At 43.1% G+C, this 19,041-nt stretch overlaps 1 protein-coding gene across 1 annotated transcript in view; it reads left to right on the forward strand.

The window, feature by feature from the left end:
- Nucleotides 1-19,041, forward strand: part of LOC121408106 (phospholipid-transporting ATPase ABCA3-like) — a 292,368-nt gene that overhangs the window by 116,195 nt on the left and 157,132 nt on the right. The gene's annotated exons all lie outside the window — the stretch shown is intronic.

Genomic DNA, 19,041 nt, shown 5'->3' on the forward strand with positions numbered 1-19,041 from the left:
CCGCGCTTGTTTACCGTCGCAGCGCTTGTTTATCTCTGCAGCGCTTGTTTACCTCCGCCGCGCTTGTTTACCTCTGCAGCTCTTGTTTACCTCCGCAGCGCTTGTTTACCTCCGCAGCTCTTGTATACCTCCGTAGCTCTTGTTTACCTCCGCAGCGCTTGATTACCTCGGCCACTTCTTCACGCCGATGGTGGATTATTTTCCTTGCGTCGCCTTCCGGGAAAGACGAAATAGTAAGTTAGAAGAATTAAGTATGCGTGTTTATTTTTTCCCATTCCGCTGCAATTGTTGAACAATTTTCCAACCAAATTTTTTGTCCGACTTCGCCGGGAATTCTGTCATGCATTTTTTTTTTTCAAAGATGATTCGCAAAATCGGGGGTCCGGCTTATACGCCGCCGCGGCATTTACGCCGGCAAATACGGTATTATTATTATTTTTATTATTGTTATTTACATCAATAACTGGGATATACCCATTTGATTTGCTAGTTCATTACAATGAACCTGCGTGCCGAATATAGAGTACACAACTTTTCCTGCGCGCGCGCTGCATCTCCCTACCAACGCACTATCCCAAGATCGTCGCGCAATTTGGCGTCCATTTCCTCTTTTACTTTCGCCTGCGGTCGAGTTCAGTCGCAAGCTAAGTACACTCTCAAAATTGCATTTCTGTTCTCCGTTTGGATACTCTATTGTGCAATTCTTCTCTTATTTCAATCTTATTTCCCTCATCTAAAATTGTTGTAAGATTATTCCGTTCCGCGGAGCTTCCGTGATATTTATTTCACGTTTCTTGTTCCTCTTCGTGAGTTTGTTTTTTTTAAGATACGTTTCTCAACAGGCGGGTTGTCTTCACTTCTCCGCCCCATAGCTCCGCGCCTTCCTGCTCGGGCGTTGCCTTCGCTCCTTTTTAATTCTTTTAATTCTTTTTATTCACTGACTTCTTCGTTTATACTCGTCGTGAATTTAATTGATTTATTTCTCCACAGATAGGTTCTGTAGGACGTCAGGAGCGTCGTATTCCAGCCTCGTTTCAAGTTCTTTGTCTCTTGTTTCGAGTTAGTTGATTGTTCTTTTGTTTCAATCAATCCTTTGTTCTTGTATTTATTAATTGAATTAATTGGTTAATTGATTAATTAATTAATTGATTCTTTTAATTCTTGACTTGCTCCTTTGCCTCGATTCAAGTTCTGTCTCTTGTTTCGAGTTAGTTGATTGTTCTTTTGTTTCAATCAATCCTTTGTTCTTGTGTTTACCAATTGATTAATTATTCAGTTAATTAAAAAAAAAAAAAAAAAAAAATTTCTGACCTTGTCTTAAAAATTTTTTTCTTTTCTTTCCTTCACAAAAATACTTAGAATTTTTTTTAGGAAGCTGTCTCCTGTCAGCGTTCGTCGCCTTTGGCTCGGCCTTCCTTCTCGGGAAAGCTATCTTTGTTTTTCCCCCCTTCCTTTTTGAGGTCAGCTACCGGTCTCCGGACTTATAAATTTTTTTTTCTTAAACTTTTTGTTTATAAAAAAAAAAGAAAGGGAATCTTGTTTCCCTTTTTCCTTAGCTGATCCTCACCTCAAGAAAAATTATTTTTTCTTTTGAACAGGTGGACACAAAAAAAAAAAAAAAAAAAAAAACTTAGTGTTTTCTTCTTTTTAGATGCTTCCCCCCTTCCTTCTTTCAGAAATTTGGCGGAAGCAGATTCTTGTGATAATCAAATAATTAATTAATTAATTTTTCTAACGGACTTCAGGGACAGTGTCTCATAATAATTCTTTATTTATTACTGTTTCCTTTGTTCTTGGATTTTACCTTGTATCATCCTTGTGAGATCCGTTTTTGATTCTCAAAAGTCCGCTTTTTGAGGTCCTTGTCTTCTGGGTTGGGGTTTGTTACCCCCCCCACCCCCTTTGCTTCTCTGTTTTTTTTATCTTACTACTAGATCACCCTACGGCAATAATGAGCCTTTCGGACTCTCTTCCTGAAGAGCCTCAGGCGACTGCTGTTTCGGGGCCCGACACCGGGGTTTTATCCCCCACCACAGGTAGTATAGATAGTGAGAACAGAGTCAGAGCCCCGTGGGCTCTCAAAGGGGTGGAACCGTGGACGCGTGTTCACGTGCCCCGCTTAATAAGGGTGGAACCGTGGATTTGCGACCACGTGCCCGCACGGTGATGGCCAAGGCTTCCGTCCCGGAACCAGAACCTTATCGTGGAGCGTCGCACTAGTACAGAAAACGGCGACTCCTCTAGGGCTGTCAGACCCACCGGCCATCGGGTCACCTAAAGTCCGGGGGGAGAGCACGGGTCTCTCCACCCGGCAAAGACTAGGCTCGATGCCGTGTAAGACCCCTCTAGGGAGCGTCGGCAAAGGGCTACCAGCCCCTAGTCGGAAGAGGCACCTGAGTCCGACCGTGTCGGACTCTCAATTCAATCTGACGCCGTCAGATTCGGCCGACGCCTCCTCTCGCTCGGCTAGCTCTCCCCGTGGGAGAGCTAAGGAGAGGAAGACAGGCGCAGTCCAGCCTCTTGTCCCTTCTTCCGCTCCGGCGCCGGAGCAACCGAAGAAGAAGAAAAGAAGAAGAGGAGAACCACAGACGTAAGCCCCACTCCGTCGGGCGGTCTGTCCTCTGATTCTTTTGATGGCCAGGCCTCTCAGCTTCTCAAGCTAATCTAGAGTGCCCTCCAGCACTGCGGGTTTTTACCCCCAGGCTTGCCTGCTTCAGCCGACGGCACTACCAACCGAGCGGATCAAGCAGACACCGGCCATCCAACACACCGAGGTGCCTCTAGCGATTCTCACGAACCGCCGGCCCTCAAACAAATGGCCAGGCGTCGTAACCTCCTGTTACAACTAAACGCCCTCGATTATCACGGATCTTATCCTCATACTCCCTGTCAGCTAAAACCGCCGTGTCCAGCACCGGGCAGGTCAAGCAGACAGTCGCCATCTCACACCTTGGAGAGTCACCGGCAATATCATGATTCGCCGGCTCACGCACCTGCAAGGGAAATTCCCGCTAATACACAGGTGCTATCGATATACGGGCGTCGCCCGCCATTATGTCACCAGACTCCCGATCATTATACCCTCTTCTGCCCCCCGGCGGGGGCCGCATAGAAGAGGAAGAAGAAGAAGAAATTCTAGGTCGCTAACCCCGCTGTGCGGGCAGACCTTCCCTTCTGATTCTTGTGCCGATGGCCAGGCGTCGTAACTTTATGTTACAACAGAACGCCCTCGAGCATCACGGATCTTTATCCTCATGCTCCCTGTCAGCTAAAACCGCCGTGTCGAGCACTGGGCAGGTTAAGCAGACATTCGCCATCTTGCACCTCGGAGAGTCACCGGCGATTTCATGATTCGCCGGCTCACGCACCTGCAAGGGAAATCCCCGCTAATACACAGGTGTTATCGACATACGGGCATCGCCCTCCATTATGTCACCAGACTCCCGATAATTGTGGGTCAGGCCCCATGAGCAGTGCGGGTAATTCACCCACGCTTAATATCAGCTTCAGCCGCCTTGCTAAGCACTGTGCGGCTCAAGCAATCACCTGTCCTCTCACACCGGGCATTTATTGAAACGCTGTTCACCTACACGGTGACCCCCGTTTCTATGCAGGTGCTTCCGACATACGGCTTTCAAGCATCAATATGTCGGCAAGCTCTCGGTGACCGACGGCTGGACGTTGCATCCGTTCAGGTTGCATCTATGCGTCCCCGAGCGTTACGGGTTCTTACCCTCGTGTTCTCCGTCATTATAACACCGCCGCAGTCTTATTGCCGGTGTCGGGTATTGAGCGGATTGAGACTTCTCTCGGCAACCCGCACTCCGGGGAGCCATCGGCGAGTTTTACCTGCATAGGTATTCCCCCTTATTATGTAGGTACTCCCGAATTCGCCCTCTACGTCAAGCTCACGTACGGCGATGACTCCTTCAGCGGTATCTCTCCATTCTACCCCCTAAGTGGGCCTGTAGATTGTAGGTAAGAATCTCTTACATACCGCATGCTGCACTTCTCTCGTGAGAATGTTTGGCTGCTTTTGAGAGGGCAACCTATCACGTCCGCCCAGGTGACGGGACCGTCGGTTTCTGGCCTGAACCTCACTTTCTATTCGAAAGTAAGGGTGCCCTGTCTTACTTAGCCCCTACCCTTGCAAGGTCAGAGTCAGGGCTAGTACAGACACCTGTCCTCCAGCGATCGCCGCTGAAGAGAGGGCGACTCCGATATGAGCCCCATCACCGCTCAGCGGTATGTCTCACTATCTCATAGCTCTCCGAGCTTATGAGTATGTATATCGGATCTGAATGTCACGGCGATTAAAAGTTCTCCTGTGCTTAGTAATCGCTATGCCTTCACCACCCGGTGCATTATGGTTATGTTAACCTATATGTCTCGTATTTGGACGGCTCGTTTGAGCCCTGCCCGAGCTGCCATCACCGGTCGTCCCTCCGGACACCGCCGGCAGCACCCGCACCGAATACCTGGAGGGAATCAGCTTTTCATATGCTAGATATCCCTCCTGTTGACATTCACAGCTGTTCCCCGAGTCTTTCCCGGTCGGGTAAGCATCATCTCGTAGGAAAGAAACCGCCGTACATCTCATGAGATGTTTGGCTATGTACGTGCGTTCAAGCTTGTTTAAAGCCCCAGACTTCTCTGTTGGCATTCTATGCCTACTTTCTGGGCACACCCACCGTACCGGGTCGGCGAGTTTACACCAAACTGTACGCCGCTAGACCATCGGTCGAGCTCTAACAGTCTATCTTATAGACTGCCCTCTATGTGGGTCAAGCTTGCGGGCGTCTCCGCCGTTTCCTCCTTGTGTGGAGTGGTCTACGGTGGATGTCTTACCGTGCCCGTTTGTCAAATCGTCTTCTTATTTAGAAGCTTTTTCACTCGGCACACTCGAGTCGCCTCGCATGCTGCTTTCATCCTCCTTCCATGCAATGCATGTGGCCATGGTCACTGCACGACCGAGGATGATGTAACCGTGGATGTATGTATGCTTATGCCTACCTAACCACGATCACTATGACCCGCTTTCTCTCGGGCCGACTGTGGATGAGTCTCTCCATGTAAGTGATTTACTTCACTGGAGTTCTTCTTTTAGAAACTTAGATTCTCATCCCCCGCTGCTTAGGGCGTCATTTTTGCTGCCCCCCGCAGCTTTTTGGAACTCCTTATTCTCCGATATCGGACTGTTCCACGCTGCCGCAACTGGCGCCGGCGGTGCTTGCTCTTATGATCACCTGAGAGACCAGGCCTTGTGGCTGTTTTCATAAACAACTGGTTCTCACCGCAGACTGATGGAAATTTTTGTGATTACTTTCCTCAAGTCTCCTTACTCCTTCGCTTGTTTCTTCAACCGAGGACATCGACACTCTTAGCCAGTTTCCGTCCCTAACTTGATAGGACAGGGCCGTTGCTACCTCATTCGATTCCGTTGGGAACGTAACTGTTGAGGTATATCTGGCGATGTCTGTTCGTTTAGAGCATCTCTTGATTGTCGTTTTCACGTAAGATCATGACAGAGACTTTTTCGCCAGCTCCCTCTGGCATACGCTTGCTGCTGCTAGGGATTCCCCCGCCCAGCGGACATCCATCGCAGCCTAGCCTCACGGGCTCTCTCGGCGATGGTGGCTTGAGCCAAGCCACCTCTTCCACCGCGGGCGCTGCACCCTCAGGCGGGTGCTTCAATCAGTACGGGAGAAAGGGGATCCTGAGTTCTCTCTCGATCACTCGGTCTATCACACTTTTGTCGTGATGTGTACCGCGCTGTTTCTCTGACACGCCCGGTAGAGCTGTTTTGACCAGACTGCTCTATTCTACATAGGCAGCAGGTCCGCAGCATTTCTTATTAACAGGATGGCACTCAGTCACTTTCTCGACTCTTGACTGCCTTACGAGTGGTTTTTTCTTAAACCCTACTCTCCGTCGTTCCTGGTCCCCTTCGGACCGCTAGTAACGTTCTGCCACAGCTCTCTATCAGAATTCTGCAGATGTTCTGCCCTCACGCATTTGAGACAGATATCGAATTCTGGGCGCTTTCTCCCACGCGGAGGCTTCTGAGATATCTCTCCTTCTCAGATTGTTCGATTGATCACTTACTGAGCCTTAAAAGCTTCAGTTTTCCGATCACGATTCTTGTTGAAATTTTCAACAAATTCCGAATTTTACGTTCTAGTCAGCTGGTGATGTTGTTCTCCTGACACTAAGCCGAGGGCCCATGATACTTAGTATCATTCTCCTTGGGCTCTTTCTTGGAATCGTTCACGACTTGAGGTCCGCCTATTGACGCTCCTCTTTCCTTCACTCCTTGCTCTTAAGGACTTCTTCACATGAGGCTTTATTGCCTCCCCTGTCCTTAAGGCAACGGCCTTCGTGTCTTCATCTCCCTATTTTTACGCACTTCTTAGTCTAGACATGCCTCCCTTCACGTTGAATCCGTGTTGGTCTAGCAAATCAAATGGGTATATCCCAGTTATTGATGTAAATTATGAAAATACTTACCATGATTTTCTTATTTACGAGATAACTGGATATACCCATTTGAACCCTCCCTCCTACCCCTCGCCTTGTGTGACAACATGTCTTGCCCGCAGGCTCATGAGAGGAAATGGACGCCAAATTGCGCGATGATCTTGGGATAGTGCGTTGGTAGGGAGATGCAGCGCGCGCGCAGGAAAAGTTGTGTACTCTATATTCGGCACGCAGGTTCATTGTAATGAACTAGCAAATCAAATGGGTATATCCAGTTATCTCGTAAATAAGAAAATCATGGTAAGTATTTTCGTAATTATTATGTTGTGAATGTTTTGATTGTTTGATGTTGTATTATATTTTAGAATTCTGTGATGAAATCCTTGAAAGAAATTATGGAGAAGGAAAGAAAATGAAAAAATTCTCACATGTGTCTCTTTATTTTTTGATAAAAAATTGAGTCTCGTATGTTTCATGCATCTCTTGATAGAATTTCTGTCCTCATCAATTAAACACATTTTCTTTATTGCTTAATACCAATTATTCATGCTACAATGAGTTGTCGATTTCAATTCAGCATTTATTTCAATTCATTAAAAGCAAGGTAATAGCATAATAATGAGACAAAGATCAAGAAAATAGCAATTGAAATATATCATTTAAGAGTTAATAAATCAAAACAAAGTGACACATAATTATACAAATTGAAAGATAAATGAAAGGAAATCAGGGATGCAATAAAAAGGCAGAAGGCTTCTTAAAATGATTTCACATCATTCTTGTCATTACGCAGTGGCGTAGCTAGGATTTTTTTCCCGGGGGGGCACTGGGGGGTCCTTGCTTTTTCAGGGGGGGCACCGGGAATTTTTCCGGTGTGTGTGTATGTGTCCACAAGGGCGGATCCAACTTTCGCCAATAGGGGACGGGGCCCAAAATTATCTTCACCTATATCAGTCACTTCTTAGTTTTATTCTTATAAAACAACATAAACCTAAAATAATATCGTAAGCCTTATAAAAAGTGCGAGCGCGAAGCTCGAGCGATTTTGTTTTTACTTTAATGTATTTTTTCCTGAAAATTTATTTTTCTGGGCAATGTTATGTGTGATCCTGAACAAGATTCGTATGTACCCCCAAGCGCGAACAGAATTTTTTATCAACTGTTCTAGCATTATCAAAAAGGGATCTGTTAAGGACTGCTTACAGTTACCCACGAAGACGGCATATATTTCAACAATGCGAGCGCGAAGCGCGAGCAAATTTTTTGACATTCCGACCTAAAAAAAAGGTCATTCTAAGCACTTTTTGTATTAATTAATGGGATAGGTATGTAACTAAACGATTGATGCGAGCGCGAAGCGCGAGAGGAAGAAAATTGAGATTTTAGACCTAAAAGCGGGACACTCTATTCATATTTTATAAATCATAAATAGGATATAGTCAATTGGGTATCATTAATAATGCGATCATGAAGCATGAGCAGACAATTATTGATATTCTGATGTGAAACTGGATAATTTAAGTACATTTTAAATAAAGAACATGCAGGCTATTGCGCATGTTTTATATTAAGACCTAAAATCTGGGCATTCTGAATACATTTGTTTAATGGAACATTATGGAATACACGTAGACAATATGAACTTGGCAAATCAAACAATGTAACCACGCAGCGTGAACTTAAAATGCTGATATGTAGACCATAAAACGGACATTCTACAGAGCACTTAAATTTGTAAATGAAAAAAAAAAAATGAAAGCTCGATGTCCGAGCTAGAATATGTTTTGCATATTGACTTCAAAACTTGCTCCACATCAGCCTATTGAGCAAGATATAAATCCCATCGACCAGGCAATTATGGGGCGAAGCGCCAGCAAAAATTTTATGTAGTAAAACATGAAAAGATTTTTTTTTAATTGCAAGTCTTCCCCTCACATTATTTCATTCACTCGTCTTCCTTCTCTTATTTTCCTCTTCTTTTTTCTTCTGTCTTTCTTCTTCTTTTCCTTTTTTCTTTCTTCTTTCTCCCTCTTTTCTTTTTTTTGCTCTGCCAATTTTTTCTGGGGGGGCACCTGGGGGGGCACACCAAATCTCAGGGGGGGCACGTGCCCCCCCAGGCCCCCCCGTAGCTACGCCACTGTCATTACGACCATTAATCTTATCTCCATTGAGAGAAATTGGTTTCTTCATTACTGTTACTATCATCACAATCATCACCATCATCAAATCATCATCATTAACATTTTATACTGTTGTCTGGTTTCTATTTCTCTATTTGAAAAATGGGAGTTTTTCATGCATTAATTGACTTTATGAGTTTCATTTGAATGCTCATTTTGATGGTTCTCTCAAGCGATTCGCGACTGTGGACAATCTGTCTCCTGAATTGCATTTTTCTTTTTTTGATATGTTGATGATTAATGTTACAATAAATATTTGTTTTGTACATCATTTAAATAAGTATCTCTGGTTTTCTCACGATTATTATTGGGCTTTGTTCCAAACATGCCTACTTTAAAAAGGGGGATAGTGTAATGTAGGCAAAACAAATTAGATCTCACAATAATAGACCAGTTCGTAGTTACTTCACAATGAAAGAAATTAAAGGTCATTTGACCAAAAAATTGTCCATGAAGTAACTACAAACTGGTCTATTATTGTGAGTTCTTATTTGTATTTTCCTGGTGTGCTTGGAGGGGGGGAGTTTGTCAAGACTGCCCCCCCCCCCCGCCTGTACGCCACATGTTTCCAAGGATATTACAAAGGATAAAAGAATCATGATAATGGGAAATCAATTAGTGAAGATTAGTATGTTGTTTACAAGCGCCATTCCAGTCTTATGGGGTCTACAAATTTGATCTGAACAAGCTTAATTTTTATATGATATATTTTCTGTTTCATCTTTTTTTCCAGTTTAAAAAAAATAGTTTTGATGCGCTATATCATGCGTCAAATGTTGCGCCATATTGCACGGCACATCACACCCCATATCACGGCCTAAACCCTTTTCTCAACCTTATTTATTTTTATACACCCGTCCTAGTGTGGGACATATGGTATCGCGCTCAGTGTCCGTGTGTCCGACCGTCCGTTAAGTTTTCCTTGTAAACGCGATAACTTAAGTTTGACGTAACCTAGGCTCATATAATTTGGTGTGTATGATACTAGCATGGATCCAAGGAAGAGTTTGAAGGTCAAAGGTCAAGAAGCCACCTTCCACTTTTCTTGCTTGACCAGTAACTCTATTTTCCACTTTACAGGTGCAGGCCTACTGTAATAACTGTTGGGTAATACCTTACATGTGTTCGTATTGCATATTTTATTAATCACGATATCAGGCGAGACTTGTGGTTCGTGAACCACCTTGTTTTTCAATAGTCTTCTTGTGTATGAATTAAAGGATAATTTGGTGGGTATGATACTATCATAGATCCCAGGAAGCCTACTGATTTGGAGGTTAAAAGGTCAAGGTCACAGTGACATGTTTTCATCTTACCCTTCTGCAGTCAAATTTTGATGTAATTGTCAGTGTTATGCTTGTTTAATTTTTCTCTTTTTATTCTCTTTCTATTCAAATAAGTTTTTTTGTTGGGGTGGACTTGTCCTGTAATGATTATCTGTCTATGTATTATTGACTGGTCAGTTGTTAGTAATAAGCCAGTTCACTGTTAGCTGATGATCTACTTTTCTCAAATGACCTTTGCGATTTTCATTAGGATGAGCACTAACATTTTCAAATGAAGATGTTGCGTAAGTTTTCCTGGCAAAACATTCAAATTCTAAGAATCAAAGGCATTGTGTAGAGCAGGTGACTAGAATAGTACATCAGGGGTAAAGTTTTTTTAAAAATTTGTGACACATGACTCATGACTAATGACACATAACTCGGCAACCGTAAGTCGCCTTTCAACAAAACTTGGATGGTATATTTACTTATGTGACCTGCATGTTAAGCTGCAGTGGGAGGTCACATGGTAAGGCCAAAGGTCATTTTCAGGTCAACATTTAAAGTTTACGTGCAAGGCTCTTATGACAAGTGTTATTCCATCCCAGTCATTTCACAATGAAGTTTCGATATATTTGACTTCATGTAGGCGTATTCTTTTGTGAATCCCTTCAACTAGACTGATGATTTTCACTGGTCAGAGCTGGTTGATTTATTTGTTATTGAGCATGAAAAGAAAACCTCTACATTTGATTCACCCTAGCATGGAAGATGACTTCCTCTTGCATGCTATTGTGAAATTATTATAAGATGTAAACAAAAAGAAAATTACAATTTACATATCTATTTTCACCTCCCTTGATAATGATTGATCACTAAATTTTTATGTACAATATTGAAACTCCTTACTTTTCTCAGGTTGTTTAAAAAAATGTGGAAAATGAGACAAACCATGTTAAAAAAATTTGGAAAATAAGACAAACCATATGGTTTCGTGAAATGCAGAAAAACTTTGAAAAATTAGAATTGCATTTCTTTAGAAAAAAGTATTTTGTGGAATTACAAGTGACAGTTGTGACATATATCATGTATACCATTATATGAAAAATCTTAACATATTAGCCTCATAATTTACACAAACACAGTTTCATTCATTCATTGTTTAAATAGTGTATTGGAATCATCACTTAATTCACTAAAATGTACATGTAACTTCACACAAAACCTCAATTTGTTTTGCTCTTAAAAATGCTGTGAACCATTGTACATTTCTCATGAAAAAAATAGTGATATATTGCTCCCGATTGTATATAAATAAAGGATAGATTGAGGTTACTTAATTATATTGTCCTGAATGACTACTTAAGGCTTGTCATTGAAAAGGAAGAATTTAGGGGCAATGCTCCCCTTCTGATTGATAAAAAAGTTCATTGTTTTATACAGGCTGTCCAGTACAACATGCAAGTACTTGTTCAACACACAGTGTCACGTACGGCACATTATTTTGTTTATGATATATTGACAGAAATATTCAGCCAATAGCAGTTTCTAATATAATGAATGTCTTTAGTTTGATAAGATTATCATTAACACCAGTCACAATAAGTGATTGAAGAAGTCAAAGGGGCATAAAGTAAAGTTTGGTTCAATTTAGAGATGTCCTGTACAACACATTTTGAGTGTCCGGTATGCCACAATGTTCTTGAAAATTTTAATTTGCTTCATTCATGTATATTTATTTTGCTTTCTTTCATAAATGTGTTTGTTCTTGGGTAATTGAATATCGATTTGAGTTCAGTTTGTATGAAAATTATCTGTCCAACTGAACACACAGACGAGAGTACAAACTTGAGGTTTCCAAAAAAAAAAAAGTCACTTTTATTGCCATATGACGCATTTTTATTTTAAATCTGTATTATACAGGATGTGAATTCAATTTATGTTAAGTCTTGGTTTTCCTAACACTCTGGTAGTACTTGATCATCATATTTAGTTACTGTAATATTTTTTTTTTTGTCAAATGTTCTTGAAATGTCCCGTACGACACGTATGGAATCACCCTTATATCCAAGTTTCATTAGCTAGATCTATAAACTCTCAAAGTTATGATGGCAATTCAACTAATTCCCCCAACATGATCTAAGTTCATTGACCCTAAATGACCGTTGACCTTGGACCTGAAACTCACAAAGCATGTTCAGTGATACTTGATTACTCTAATATGTCCAAGTTTCATGATCCAGATCCATAAACTTTCAAAGTAATGATGAGGTTTCAAAAACTTAACCTTCTGTTAATATTTTGATGTTGATTCCCTCCAACATGGTCTCAGTTCATTGACCCTAAATGACCTTTGTCATGTGACATCAGACTCTGGCAGTATGTTCAGTAATACTTGATAACCATTATGTCCAAGTGTCATGAACTTCATGTAGGCCCATTTACTTACTAAGTTATGATGACATTTCAAAAACTCAATCTTTGATTCGATGTTTACGACTCCGCCGCCATCAAAAAAGTGGCGCCTATATTTCTCGCTCTGCTATGCAGGCGAGACAAAAATGACATGTTTTGGTAATAATCATGTTTTCAGACAGCATTCCACTCATAGATCACAAACAAATGCAATAATAGTGCTTTTGTTTTGAAATTATTTTTCCCCATTGATATTCTACATAATAGAGTATAAGCCAGTTCGTAGTTCCTTTCTGTGCATGATCAAAAGATTTTACGTATCATCAGAAGAAGGTCATTTGTACTAAAGTGACATGGTGGTTCAAAATCTAATGAGATAAGCACCAACTTTGATTATTCATATATTTTTTTGAATTGTAGTTTAATTTACATCCATAAAAAACAACAATGCGTCCACGGATGACTGGTATTTCACAGTTTACCAAGTACATTGTGCAATATTCTATGATATGCATTCAAAGTAGGAATGCAACAAATACCTTCATTAAGTGTTTATTGGTGTGCAATTTTAGTCACCTGGTCTATTCAATTTCTTCATCCTGCTATGTAAGGCATGCTTAAGTAATATCTTGCTTTGAAATCTGCCTATCATAATGAAAGAAATACATGTAAAAGGTCATTTGACCAAAATTGTCCATGAAGTAACTACATGTACGAACTGGTCTATACAGCAGCCTATTGCAGCCATTTTGAATATCAAGAAAATGAATATTTTGTCAAAAATATTTTTTTTTTCAAAGAGTATTTCACTCCTGCAACACAACTACATGCATTTTGTAGTCAATATGTGGGCAAGTTATGATTTACTACACTGCGCTATACTTACCTATACCATCTCATCAAATTGCTATTCGTTACCCTGACTCGAATAGCCACTGGTAAAAAACTCCCCGAAAGAGGCTAACTGCAATCAGGTAGCCTGGGAAACCCGTCACGGAATGAGACCCATAAAACCCCCTCTCCGCATATAAGCCTCCTCTTTCGTTACCGCGACGTCGCTGAGTACACTCGAAACGTTTAGCCACTGCGCTTCAGTGCCTTTCTTTATGAATCACAATGTCTGAAGAAATAACTGACATAAACATTAATTCCCAAGCCTCCCCAAATCTCAATCAAGGGGAGAATAACTCGGTCAAGACAAAGCGGAGGGTCAATATCTCGGCCAAGACAAAGCCGAAAAATAATAGTAGAGATGATAAGGCGGCCAAGACAAAGCCGAAGATCAAGAACCCTAACACTAATCACCCGGCCAAGACAACACCGGCTAATGTCACTACATAATCAGTCCCGTAGGCGGGAGGTAGACAAGGGTACGGATAAATCGGAAGAGACTGTTTACACTCCTTCCCATTGGGGTAGCTCCTTATCAAAGAGTAGGGCGGGCAAGAGGAGGCCTCGCGATGACCACTCGTGTTCTAATGACAATCAGGCTCAAAGTATCGACCCACTACAACCCCCTGTAATTCAGAAAAAGAGCCGACTGGCATGGGATTGTGACCGGTCAGTCCATTCATTGCCAGACCCCACCGAGGCGGGTAGTTGGATCTTGCAAGCCTTCCAGGCGATCCTCCCCCAGCAGGCGCCGCCATCGACCCTTCCCAACCCCGACCCTCTGGACTTTCTTACCGCCAGCCCGGCAAGTAGTAGACAAAGCCGCCCAAGACAACAGGCTAATGAAAACTCGACTCATTCTAGACGTAGAGAGAGGTCTAGATCGCCTTGTACCGGTCGCGGAGTGGGGGCTAATGATAACTCGCCTCGTACTAGCCGTAGAGAAAAAGAGTTTTCCATTGTGGGAGAATCTGATTCGGAATTTGATTACCACCGACCTGTTACATCTTGCAGAAGAGATTGGGGCAATTTCTCCCCTTTAAATTCTAATAGCATCCCAGTGCATTCCCTCCAAGCTGCCCAGCATATGGGATTCGAATGAGGACAATCACCATTAGGGGTACAAGAGAGTTCTGGCATACACAAAACGCGATACTCCGGCTAGTGGGAACAGGCATCAGTCATCCCTGATCTTGACTAATACTGCCCTCAACTTTGGGCCAAAGACAGTACTAGTAGCGAAACTGAGCGAGAGAAGTCAACAATCTTCCGCCTGAACTCATCCCTAGTCGTTCGGACGAAGTCAGTCCTGCGATCAAGATGGATGCTCCGTATAAATCCTGCTTTCGGGGCCTAGATAAGCAACACTCTTGGCTTAAACCGATCAGTAAAGAAGTCTTGAAGGATTATCTGTTTGCTGCTCAAGACTTTGAGGATTTTTTGTGCACACCTTTGGTCCCGGACGTTGCTTTCCGTGTCGGGGATGCGGGAGCGAGGAAGTCTAGATCGGGCCGTAACCCTCTCCGTGGCTCAGGTTACCGCTCAGCCAACTATCAGCTAGCAGCGCTGGACGCGGCCCCCCGGAGCAGTATGAGACTCGCGATGTACCAGGGGTGCCTGTTAACTGCTCTAGTGAGGCTGAGCGGCTTGGAGTCTCTACCGATGACAAGAACTTATTGTTAGAATCACTCACAAAGATTGCTGATCTCCAGTATGAGCAAGCAGCAAGATCAACACTTCTATGCACGAGGGCAAGGAGAGCCAAAGTTTTAGATGCCCTCAAGATTGAAAAAGGGGCAGCAAGACTGCTCAATAAGCTTCCTTGCTAAGGTAAGGACTTGTTTCATGGACATTTTCAAGATGTATTGGATGAGTCTATTTCAGCCAGCACCTCAGCTGACAAGACATTTTATGGGCTCTCTTCGAGTAGACCTAGCCTGCCAGGCATCACTAATGTTAGACCGGCCCAGGGCCAGGCCCAGAGACCCCCTTCCCTCGCTCTGGTGGTGACGCCAGGATTGAAAGGGGCCACAGGGAAAGTCATAGGAAACCTCGGGGTGGGGGACGGGGCCGCAGGGTCACTTTCAGCGCACCGAATTCAGGGCCCCCACTCAAAACCGGGACTTTTGACAATCAAACACTCGTCATTCCCCACCTTCAGCAAATCCCAGTAGGGGGAAGACTTTTTCTTTGCTTACAGAACTGGGAAAAGATAACCAAAGACAAATTTGTTCTAGAGATAATAAGGTCGGGATACAATCCAAATTTCCCAAGAGTAATTCATCCTTCCCGTTTTCGACAACAGACCCCCATACCAAGGGATCCTTCACGCCGAGAGGCTCTCCAGTCAGAAATACAGTCACTACTCCAGAAAGGAGCTATCATAACAGTCCCAGACCACAAGTCCCTCATCCTCTCCCCCGTTTTTCTGGTAAAGAAACGCTCCGGGGGTTTTCGCATGATAATCAACCTAAAGAAGGTAAACAAACTCCTTCCAGATCAAACATTCAGAATGGAATCCCTTATAACCATCCTACCTCTGATAAAACCCAACCAATGGGCAGTCACCATAGACCTCAAAGACGCTTATTATCATGTCCCCATAGCCCCAGAGGCCTGCAAGTTTCTGGGCTTCAAAGTAGGAGACATTTGTTATCAGTTCATAGCCCTTCCGTTCGGCCTAAAGCCCGCCCCAAGGATATTTTCCCGACTGGTGAGAGTCCTCGCCGCAGAGTTAAGAAGGCGAGGCATTACCCTCTTCTGTTACCTGGACGACTGGCTCCTCCTCGGCCCTTCCAGGACCACTCTTGCCTACAATGTAAGCGTTGTCCGAAAGCTGGCTTCGGATCTAGGGTTTCTGATCAACGAAGAAAAATCGAGGTTCACACCAACAAGATCACCAGAGTTTCTAGGGGCGATAATATCCATCCCAAACTTAATAGTTCGCCCTTCCCCTCACAGAATAAAGAGGATTCAGTCAGTAGGTGCAGAGCTCAACTCAAACTCATGCTCGCCAGCCAGAACTTGGCAAATTTTTCTCGGTCTATTAGCAAGCCCAGTGGATCTAATCCTGCAGTGCAGACGACATATGAGGCCACTCCAACTGCACTTCCTGAGACATTTCAGGCCCAGAATTCACCCCAGGGACCATCTTGTTCCCATGACAGATGCGATGATGCATGCAATTCATCTGTGGTCAGCATGTCGATTTCTGAACCAAGTGAAGCAAACTCAGAACCCAAAACCAACTCTCACCCTAACGACCGATGCTTCAAAGCTGGGTTGGGGAGCACACAGGGGGAGATTCAAAGCCTCCGGCCAATGGCAAGAAAGAGATTCAGCACAGCTTATCAATGTTCTAGAAATGAAGGCGGTTCAACTGGCTCTACTTGCCTCCCTCCCCCAAGTTGCCAACCAGTGCATTCTGGTGAAATCAGACAACAGCACAGTGGTCTCCTACATAAACAGGGAAGGAGGGACAAGGTCACCTACTCTCTGCTTCCTGACATTGGAAATTCTAGCATGGTGCCAGAACAATCACATAACCCTAAAGGCTTGCCACATCCCAGGGAAAGAGAATTACATTGCAGACTTCCATTAGAATGGCAACTCAATCACACCATAGTGGAGAGAATCTTCAGTCAGGGCGACCAGCCTCAGATAGATTTATTTGCATCAGCCCTGAACAAGCAGCTCTCGATTTATTGCACGAAACATCAAGATCCCTCCTTGATCTATCCATTAAAACAGCCTTCTTGTTGGCTATAGCTTCAGGTCAAAGACGTAGTTTGCTTCATGCAATCACGGTAAGGCAGGGTCATATCTGTTGGGAGAAGGACATGGTTCGCCTGATACCTAGACCAGATTTCCTAGCTAAGAATCAAAAAGAAACCTCTAAACCCTGTGAAATTGTTCTTCCAGCCATTAGCAATCTCTCGTCAGTTTCCGAAGATAGGTTATGGTGTCCCGTAAGTGCTTTAAAGTGGTACATTGATAGAACTAAATGTATTCGCACTTCCCACCAACTGTTCATTAGTTCAATAGAACCTCACAGCCCTGTTAGTCCAATTACAATTTCTCGATGGTTAGTGCAGGGGATCAGGTCGGGTGGAGAGGACGCCATATTATCAGGGTCCATTAGAGCCCACGATACACGGGGCATAGCAGCATCTTGGGCACTCTCTCAGGGTACCTCTATGGAGGAGATCCTCCAGGCAGCCTATTGGACCAATTCCAAAACCTTGGTATCTTATTACTTATCCGATGTAATTAGCCGAGACACAGGTTTTGCCTCGGCGGTTCTGTCCTGCCCTAATCGTTCCTAAACTATTTCCAGTTGATATATTTCATGAATGAGGTTGATGTTATTTATACCCCTTTATTCCTAGAGTAGCTTCTCCAGTTGGGAGACTACTCCATTTTATAGTCAGTTTCTTTATCTTTATGCTAACATGTCTGGAAAGGGTCTCATTTCTGCCAAGTATAGCGCAGTGAAGTAAATCAGAATGCTCAGTAGTGAGCATATTATTTACTAACAACTATACTTACCTATACCTCCCCACCCGTCCTCCTCAGCAGACTTCGCCCCTCCTTGGCAACGAAAAATGAGGCTTATATGCGGAGAGCGGGTTTTATGGGTCTCGTTCCGTGACGGATTTCCCAGGCTACCTGATTGCAGTTAGCCTCTTTCGGGGAGTTTTTTACCGGTGGCTATTCGAGTCAGGGTAACGAATAGCAATTTGATGAGATGGTATAGGTAAGTATAGCTTGTTATTAAATAATATGCTCACTACTGAGCATTCTGATCATCATGGGTAATTTGCATATTTTGGTGGCCATATTAGATTTTGCCAATTTGCTGAAAATGCTCAAGGTTACAAGAGAGGCATCATTCAGATTCAGAATAAGCACCTTTGAATTGACAAGAAACCATAAAAGAATATTGTATATATGATAAAACAAGGTTCAGTCCATTTTCTATGGGACCTATCCTGGACTATTTCTACATCAATTGTGTTAAGACTTAATACATGTACATATCCTTGGGTAATACCACATATGTGTCCATGAGGATGATGGGTAAAATGTCATCTAGGGGTCATAAGTTCAAGTTATTGTTCAAACTGCTCTTGTTTCTTTATTTCTGCATCAATTATGTTTACACTTGGTACAAACGATCCTTGGGTAATATCACATGTGTATTCATTAGCATGATGGGGTCAAAGGTTATCTACAGGTCAAAAGGTCAAATGATATGAGGTCGTCCAAATTTTTTTCAAGATTTTTGTTCAACTTGCTCTCATTTGTGGAGCGTTGTGGCCTAGTGAATTAGTCTTTGGACTTCGAAACAGAGGGTCGTGGGTTCGAATCCCAGCCATGGCGTAATTTCCTTCAGCAAGAAACTGATCCACAATGTGCTGCACTCAACCCAGGTGAGGTATATGGGTACCGGTAGGAAGTACTTCCTTAAAAAGCTGTGTGCGCTATGAACGCCTAGCTTAGCCGGGTAATATAGGAGCGCCTTGAGCACCTAACAAGGTGGATATGTGCGCAATATAAATACCCTATATTATTATTATTTCTTTATTTCTGCATTAATTTTGATCACACTTGGTTCAAAGGATCCTTGTGTAATACTATATGTGTGTTCATGAGAGTGATGGGTCCAAAGGCCATCTAGGGGTAAATATCATACTACATGTTTTATTGATCGCGTAATCAGATGAGACTTGTGGTTTCGCAAACCAGCTTGTTTGTTGTGCATAAAGTATGTGATACTCTCCAAGATACTACTTTCAATTGAGTACTTATAA

Source organism: Lytechinus variegatus, chromosome 2, assembly GCF_018143015.1.
Source record: "Lytechinus variegatus isolate NC3 chromosome 2, Lvar_3.0, whole genome shotgun sequence".
In the NCBI taxonomy this organism is placed as follows: Eukaryota; Metazoa; Echinodermata; class Echinoidea; order Temnopleuroida; family Toxopneustidae; genus Lytechinus; species Lytechinus variegatus.